Source organism: Micropterus salmoides, unplaced genomic scaffold, assembly GCF_014851395.1.
Source record: "Micropterus salmoides isolate LMB-PRFRI ecotype aquatic unplaced genomic scaffold, ASM1485139v1 Ms_hic_scaffold_17, whole genome shotgun sequence".
Taxonomy (NCBI): Eukaryota; Metazoa; Chordata; class Actinopteri; order Centrarchiformes; family Centrarchidae; genus Micropterus; species Micropterus salmoides.
Window position 1 is genome coordinate 29663260 of NW_024040817.1, and position 8576 is coordinate 29671835.

The 8576-nt window shown below is 42.1% G+C and overlaps 1 long non-coding RNA gene across 1 annotated transcript; it reads left to right on the top strand.

The window, feature by feature from the left end:
- Positions 1 to 1034: 1034 nt before the first annotated feature.
- Positions 1035 to 2244, top strand: LOC119906813. The gene is made up of 2 exons (XR_005445040.1): positions 1035 to 1078; positions 1939 to 2244. It is a non-coding gene; the product is annotated as an uncharacterized LOC119906813 (long non-coding RNA).
- The last annotated feature ends 6332 nt before the right edge of the window (positions 2245 to 8576 follow it).

Genomic DNA, 8576 nt, shown 5'->3' on the forward strand with positions numbered 1-8576 from the left:
TTTTCTGCAGTCCTGACTGTCTGTTGTAGTCTGCTCCTGTCCTTTTTGGTGGCAGATCCAAACCAGACAGTGATGGACGTGCAGAGGACAGACTGGATGATGGCTGTGTAGAAGGGGATCAGCAGCTCCTTAGGCAGGTTGAGCTTCCTGAGCTGGCACAGGAAGTACATCCTCTGCTGGGCCTTTTAGATGATGGTGTCAGTAATGCAGTCCCAACCATTTTCAGGCAGGATGGAGACACACCGTCTGGGCCAGTCTCCTGATCTTCTGCCTTTGGAAGAGCTGGCGCACATCCCCTTCACAGATCATAGGTGCAGGTGAGGGGTCAGAGAGGGGGGTCAGAGCGTGGCAGTGGGGTAAGGTAACTGTTTGAAGTTGGAGTTGGAGTGGGGGAAAGGTGTGACTGTGGGCTTCTCAAACCTACAGTAAAATCCATTCAGCTCGTCAGCCAGTTGTTGAGTAACTATTGTATAACACAAGTTTTGAATGACCACTCGGAAAAACTTAGATAGATTCATGACATCGTATTTTTATATACACATAATAAAACACAATTATAAACACATTCTCACTTGTCATCATGACAGCTGATGCCTATAAGATGACCAGCTGACCTCAGAGCTCTGCAGGAAAGCTCATCTAATTAGCGATGTTATGTAAGTAGCGATTTATGTTAGTCCGACTGCTGTGGGAGAAAGTCTTTAATTTTAATCTCTTTGTCTTTTGTGCTGCATGTTATAAAACAGGATTGATATTCACTATATTGTTGGTAAAAGGTGGTCACAAGCAGCAGATGTCAATCTGCACAACCCATTCCCAGTTTTCGTAAAGACAGGCAGTTAAAAGACAAAACAATGAGTCGGAGCAGTTTCTTGTCGCTGAAATACAATAGAGGTGTACATGAAAGAATGTCATCAAATGAGCCTCGGTGTCTGTTTTAGGGTTTGGCATTTTATCTTTTCTCCTTCTAACTGTATGTGCATCCTGACTGTAAATCTATTTATTTACCACTTTCTCTCATCCCCACTCAATCTAGGCTCTAACCAAACATGTAACAGGTTGTCAGCAGCTGGTCAAGGTGAGTTAAAGAGTTGATGAAACATGGCAATATGGCAAAAGTCTTGCATCCACTTGCTTTGGTTTGTGCAATAGAGATAAAAGCATTCATATTGTTTAATGTTTGGTTGAGTGGTATGCACAATGCCTTCAAATCACTCTTTATTTCCTTCCTTCTCTTTGGTTGACTGAGGGTAGTGGAACAGAGCTTATCTATTCAGTTTAGACGAGATCAGGTGGGGTTTTTTTTGCACACTACACAAACCAACACTCCACACGTAGTCTCAAAAATTATGTTGTTAAGTTTCAAATTACTACAGTGGAAGTGTCATCTTAAAAATGTAGGTTATTGCAGACATTCTATAATTTTCTATTAAAGACGTTCCGCTGTAGTTGTGGTCTGCTCAGTCTGCTGATGACTGTACATCGCTACTCACTGTCCATGTCCTTAATTATGTGCTATGGACAGGTACCGCAACTACCGCTCTGATGGAATGGTGGATTCACAGGATAGCAATTTTAAAAAAACATGCGGTCGAAGCAAGTATATAAGACATTTTGAACCGTCCTCATTCTCTACTTGGTCTTTGTCAAGAAATGGACTTGTACACAATTGGAAATAGAGTAACATGGAGCGTGAAATTGACAGACAGACTGGTGCGGGCATTGTACTGGACCGTTGTGATGAAGATTTACCAGTCAATCTATAATCCAAACCTTACCCATGGTCATTAGTTTTGGATAGAGACTGAAAGAATGAGGTTGCAGATGCAAAAGAGTTTCCTCTGTAGAGTGACTGGGCTTAGCCTCAGAGATAGGGTAAGGAGCTCAGACATCCAAAGGGAGCTCGAAGTAAGAGCCACTGCTCCTTTGTGTCAATAGGAGCCAGTTGATGTGGTTCGGGTATCTGATCAGGATGCCTCCTGTGCGCCCCCCTTTGGAGTTTTTTGGACACGCCCAACTGGAAGAACACGCTGGGGAGATTACATACCTCATCTGGCTCCCCGAGGAGGAGACAGAAGACGTTTGGTAGAGGGACGTCACATGACTACCTTGCTTAGCCTGTTGCCACCACGACCTGGCTCTGGATAAGCAGTGGAAAATGAATGGATCTATGGATGAATCGTCAACCGACTACAGTTTTTCTTTGGACCGATTTCAAAAATAAAACATAAATGAGAATGACTACCACTGTCTTGAGGCAAACCAGCTTTCTTTCTCCAACAACCTACATAACAATATTTTTTGTACTAGAGCTGATTTTATACTCGTGAAACATCGAGCAACAATCAACCTAAAAGGGAAAAAAATTTGTTTCATCCAACAGCTCAGTGAGCAGCAGCTCCCCAAAGAACTGATTTCAGTAGTTGAGTCAAGCTCTCTTCCCTGCACCCAGTGAGCAAAGAACAGCCTTTTATTGTTACAGCTAGAAAAAAATAAAGTGATGTTAGCCAGTCAATCCAACCTCTCTGCTCCCTCAGCTGAGAGGCCTGATTGTCTCATGAGCTCTGTTCTGTAAACAGGTGTCCCTGTAGAAGCCAGATAGCCAGGTGGCCAGCATTAGACCAAAAAAAATAAAATAAAGACAAAAACGGAGATGGGAAAAACAGCATCCCTGGGAGAACAGCTAGCTAAAAATATATTCTCTCTGTGTCTCTCCAAGGTCACTGTGTCATTTTGATTTGATTGGAACACAGCAGTCACAGCCATCTTCCTCCTGAGCCTCACTAACAAGTATGGCATTATTCTGCCCAAACATCTTCCATATTTGAAGCAGTTATTATGCTCTTAGATTCATTTTGCTTCCTTGCCTGAGCCATACTGCATGTCATTTGTTGACCAGGTAAACCGGAGTACAATTGACTTAGTGAATTATTTGCAGAACACTGCAGACTTTATCTTCTTTTCAATCTAATATACAATTAAGCACAAAAAGCAAGGACAGCCCTCTGACTTTCCAGTCCCCTTTTCAGTCTTATGTGCATGTGTTTCATGAAGTAGTGTTACAACAGGACAGAATTTTAAGGGAGCAAACAAATGCTTCCCCGTAGGTATCCTTGATGTTTGTTTACACTGCCGGCTGTTTGCCTTCTGATGATCATCAGCTGGAGGTCATAGTCTATCTAGAGTTTTATTGGGCACATCAACTTGTAAATATATGACTGGTTTGCTCGGCTGACTCACTGTTGCCAAAAGAAAAACAGTTAAAAATGATGACACTTCTGTGTAAATATTAGGTGGAGAAAATGCGGCAGTAGTTAAAGAAACTGAAATGTACTTTTGGAGCTTCTGTTTAAGACATTTTGACATTTGTGGAACCCATGTGATTGTACGAATGTACGGATAGATGTGCTGCACAGTGAGTCAGACTCGCTGGCTTACAGAAGACGGGGATTTCTCGGTTATTTCTCAGAGGCATGATACACACTGACTCTGGCATGTAAATTCACTCCTCTGGTTTGAGGGATCAACCCTGTAGGTTTGAAGAAATTTTTTAAAATTAATTGTTTATGCTTTTTTTTTTAGATAGATACAGGTCATGTTATTCACGCATGGCACACATGAAACTGGATAGGATGCGGAAGGAATGGTACACAGTATACATATGCAGGGATATTCCCCTGCTTCATGCATGTGACGTGACTCAGACTCATGTACACACACAAAAATGCACACACACTGTCAATGCTGTCACAAATGGACTGTGTTTCACCAAGGCAAACATTAACAAAGTCTGCATGTGTAGTTTAGGAGGTGGAGATATCGTGAGGTTCATTCGGAATATTGCTTGGTTAATGTACTACTTCTTGCGTAGCCTTGAGTAAGATCCCATGAATATAAACAATCCTGTGAGAAAGACAGGTCCTGGAAACATTTGGTACAGTTACTGTGAGACAAAGCAGAATGCAGTCATTTCCCTTTTGTCTTCTCTATCCATGAAAATGCACAGATAGCACCTGTGAATCTATAGATTGTATTCATGCATTTGTAATTCCTCCTCTATGACGACACCCGGCCACAAGAGCAACAAAACACAACGTGACACTCCATGTGTAGGCAAGCGGGGAGGAGGGAAGCAAAGTTTCTGCATGGTAAGAAGACTTAGTCAGCCACCCCCGTGCAGCTTAGCTGGCTGATCGACACTAACTCACAGCTGCTGCTACTGCGTGCGTGGTTATGCTCGAGCTAAGTCAACCGCACAAAGAAAACATGTGAGATAAGATGTGAGAAAAAAATATCATCCACAGATGTTTGTCAAAGGGCTGAAAGAAGAACAGAACCGGATGTGTGACATGAAACTCAAATCAGAAAGAGGAAGCAGGCTATGAACTGTTGGACAGACTGAAAAAGCTAAAAGTTGAGTTTTGAATGTAAGATGTTGCCTAAAAAAGCCCTGTACTAATCTGATAGGGGGGGGGGTGTTTACATATAGAACAGAGACCAAAGAACAAATGATGATAATTTGAAACAAACAGGTATCAAAAATCTAATTAGAAGTCATATAATCAAAAATAAAATAAAAACAAAGCTTTTGTCTATTTATTTTTGGCATAGACTAACCAGTTCTCCTTGTAAGTTTCACAATCTAATCATCATTGCTCTATTTGTCCCCATTTGCTAAATATATTTATTTAAAGGCATTTGGAAGATATTGTTGGCAGATATCATTTAATGCAGGGACTCTGTTCAATTGACCCCCGCCCTGAATGGAGAGCCCTCCTGCATGTTCTGAATGGATGTGTGCTGTAGATAAATGGACAGACAGGGACCCTGGCAGGAGAACGTAGAGCATGAGGATTCATGGCCAGACAGAAGAAATCTGTCAGCCTCCTGGCAACGTGAGAGGACACCTGGAGGTAATGCAAGCAGCCCGCACCTCCTCTCCCCCTCTTTCTCCTTCTTTCCCTTTATCTCTCTGTCCCATCCCCCTCCCACCCCCACTTCGTGACTCATCACCAGATCCTTAATCACCAATGAGTGGGCTCTGCCTCCCGTTCCATAAGGCAGAGGTGTTGAGGTAAAAACTGTGCTGATACTCTGTTGCCCCCTGCTGGACGCTGAGATACATTACATTGAGACCCACATGGCCAAGAGATTTGCTGTTTTCACAGAAACCAAGTAACTGTGAAGATTGGAGCTTCCTGTCTCCATTCATGCACTTTAATTTAACATGTCAAAGTGAATTCACTAGTTTCTGAGCTTACTATTTAGCAAGTAAAATTTTATACTGTCTCTGTGGCTCTGGGGACGTTTTGTAGCGTCTGAAAAAGTAACCCAGATGATACTAACTTTGACAATTTTGACCTAATAATGCCATCATCAAGTTGTCTCAGATTGCTGTGGAGTCAACATGATAACAGACAGTTGTGACAAAAGGTGCCATGGAGTTTGAAAAACATGGACATTTACCAGGAAAGGTGGGTCTAACTAAAGACACCTTTGAGATGCATCAGTTAGGATGAGCTTGATCCATACTAGGGAAAACATTTTCTTTAAAAAATATAGTTTTGCTACTTGGGCCAGCGGAAATCTAACTGATATATTGTCACTTTATGAAGTTTTTATGAAAAACGTAATAGCTAGCCTTTGTACCACTAGCTTTTCTAACACAATGCAATATTTAGCATTTCTTTGAGTTGTCTTTCTGAAATAATTAATTCCACATCTAGCTGTGTTCTGAAGATGGAGGGTATTCCAGTGCCAAATCTGGGCTCCAGTGTTGTAAGCTGGCCTGGCATCTGGAGTTCCCACAGTAGACAGAGAAGCACTAGCTTGTGTTTTTTTTTCTCAATGATGACTTCAGGTTCTGCTTCACCTTGCACCACGCGGATGGGGATGCCTTCTTCTTCTGTTTCTTTTGATTCATACTGCTCCAGCTGCTGCACCTTACCAGTCCACATCTGGAACACACACACAGCATTTCAGCACGCAAGAATTTGAATGACGACGCATTTTCTCATTTCTCGGATGACAGAAGGCCCCTCGCATACTCCCATCCAGCCACATGTACACCATCCCCCGGTCATTCTCAAAGAGGGTTGGCTCACTGAAGGCTGGAGGCAGTCTGAAGAGAGGCCCAGCACCCTGCTCCCCTGGTTTCACCAGAGGCAGAAAATGCAGGCTAGTAGGGAATGAGAGGAGGATTGAAGCGCTTAACAATCCAGTCCACCTGCAGACGGGTGTCGTCCTCCTTTTAATGGCTGAATTGCATACCATAAACCACTTCATCGTCACACACCCCGACCAGCAGGCTACCTTCCCCACTGTTCAAGAAGGCACAGCCGTAGATTAAAATGTGTTTGCAGAAGCTTTTCTGCATAACATCCTTAAAGAAATCAAAGAAATGGTTGGGGTGATACATCCAGGACATGGTTCAACCATACACCCCAGCCCCTCCACTACACTCTGCTATTGCCAATCAGTTTGCTACTCCCTCCAAGGGGGGCCCAGATACCTAATGACTGTTTGCTGTCCTGGCTCCACAATGGTGGAATAAACATCTCAGCATTTTGATGAAGCCGAAGTAGGCATATGCTTTTTACAATTTTGGGGTTGTATCCATGTGGCTGAATGCACTTACTGTAAGTCACATTGGATAAAAGCCCCAGCTGAATAAATTTAATGCACTGTAATGAATGGTGGACTTTGTCACCAGAGACCAGGGTGTGAGGTTTAGGCAACAAAAGCTCTTTGGTAAGGGGAAATGTTGTGGTTTTGGTTATATAATCCTAAAATGTTGAACTATTCCTTTAAGCTAAAGCCAGCCTCTGTCTGTGTTTTGTCCTTCTACACAGTCAACATGAGACCAGCATTCTCTGATGTATACACTTTGGAATGTTTTTGAAAAAATCAGTTTTGGGTAGGGATGGGGGCCGTTCATTTTTATTGATATATTATTTGGTAGTAAGAAGACAGTCGAAGATATTGCCTTTTTCCTTCACCTGATGTGCAACGTGGAGGTGCTTTAGAATTGACGTTGTGTTCCGTACCCTTACAAGAAATGAACTTGGAACATAAATGTCAATTCGCTTCCTGTCATGCCTTTGACCGCTTTGCAAATTTCAGCTATCCGAGCAAGCAACCAGTCGAGATAAATAGAGAAATAATGAAGTGTGCATATCTTAGAGCCGCAACAATAAATATAAATATATTAATAAATAATATAAAATAAATATAATATATGTTTATGCTCTGTGGATGGTCTCCTGGTGTTTCGGGCTCTTTGTGTCGGGTTCTGCTCGCTCATGAGTTTGAGCACACATACAAGCACACACCTGGTTGCAATTTAAAAACTGCACCGCTAGTGGCTGCTGAACAGTATTTATAGCCCCTTTAAACTTAAACTGAGCAAAATGAAAGTTACATATTCTTTAAAAAAATGTTTTCCAATTTACTGCTTTACCCCGTTTTTGCAAATAAGCCAATATAATACTAATATTGATACTTAACCTGACTCCTGTCAATGTATCAGTCTGTATTCATTGCTATCATTAATATGTCACAATCATTGCTTCTCATTTCACCTTCCCTGGTTTTGACCTGTCTGATTTTGGACTTTGGGTCTCTGTGGTTGAGAGCTGGGGGTTGAATACCCTGTCTGACTGTCTCCTCTGTTTCGTCTCTCTGGAGCCCCCCGCCCTCTGGTTTCTCCTTTCCTATTAACACAACTCCATCTCCAGGAACAATTGCAGCAATTCCCTAAATGTTTCTTAGCTGCACTGGTGATTGGTGAGTGAATACAAGTGGAGATGTTAGATTGGTATGATGACATGAGCTGATGTGGATGGAATCGGGGATTTACGTCACACCTTGTACCTGGGTCCCTTTCCTTAATTTTCCTCTTCCACGGTTTTCATTTAGCTGTGAATTACAATAGTTGATTGACAATGCAGCAAAAACAATAATGTAGAAAACAATGAATTTTCCAGGTCATCATGTGAGTTTAACACATACAATAAGTTGTCTGGAAGCTTATTGCGTGTGATTCAGCATAAGATACACAATGTGAGATGATAATAAAGGGGCGTCAGTGTGTTAAATAGACAAATGAACATGAGGAGGCTTGATAAATCATAAAGTCAAGGCTGATCAAAACAATGATCAATCAAAGCCATGAGGCATGGCGAGGGAGCACTGCTGTCAATACGCTGATGATGACAAAGCTTATGAGTGTGTGCAAATATACAGTAGTGAAACAAGCATCTTACCTTTTCCTTCCGAGCTGGTGAAAGTCAACCCACAGGGGTTTTAATTGTGTCTGTCTAAACTGTAGATGGACCTCAAGTGCACTTCAACATCATTCCAAATTATGATGCATTACAGAATGGAATTATCCTTATGTTTGCATTACAACGCCCAAACTGCTTCTTGTGTTTGTCTGTAGTTAATACAGTCAAGTAAGGTATATTTATGCCCAATTGAGGGGTACAGTCTCCATGTAGGATCCCCACAGCCCTAGAGAGGTCAGCAACTTGACCCCTAAGACACAGGGGCACCCCGGAAATTATGTTTACATACTA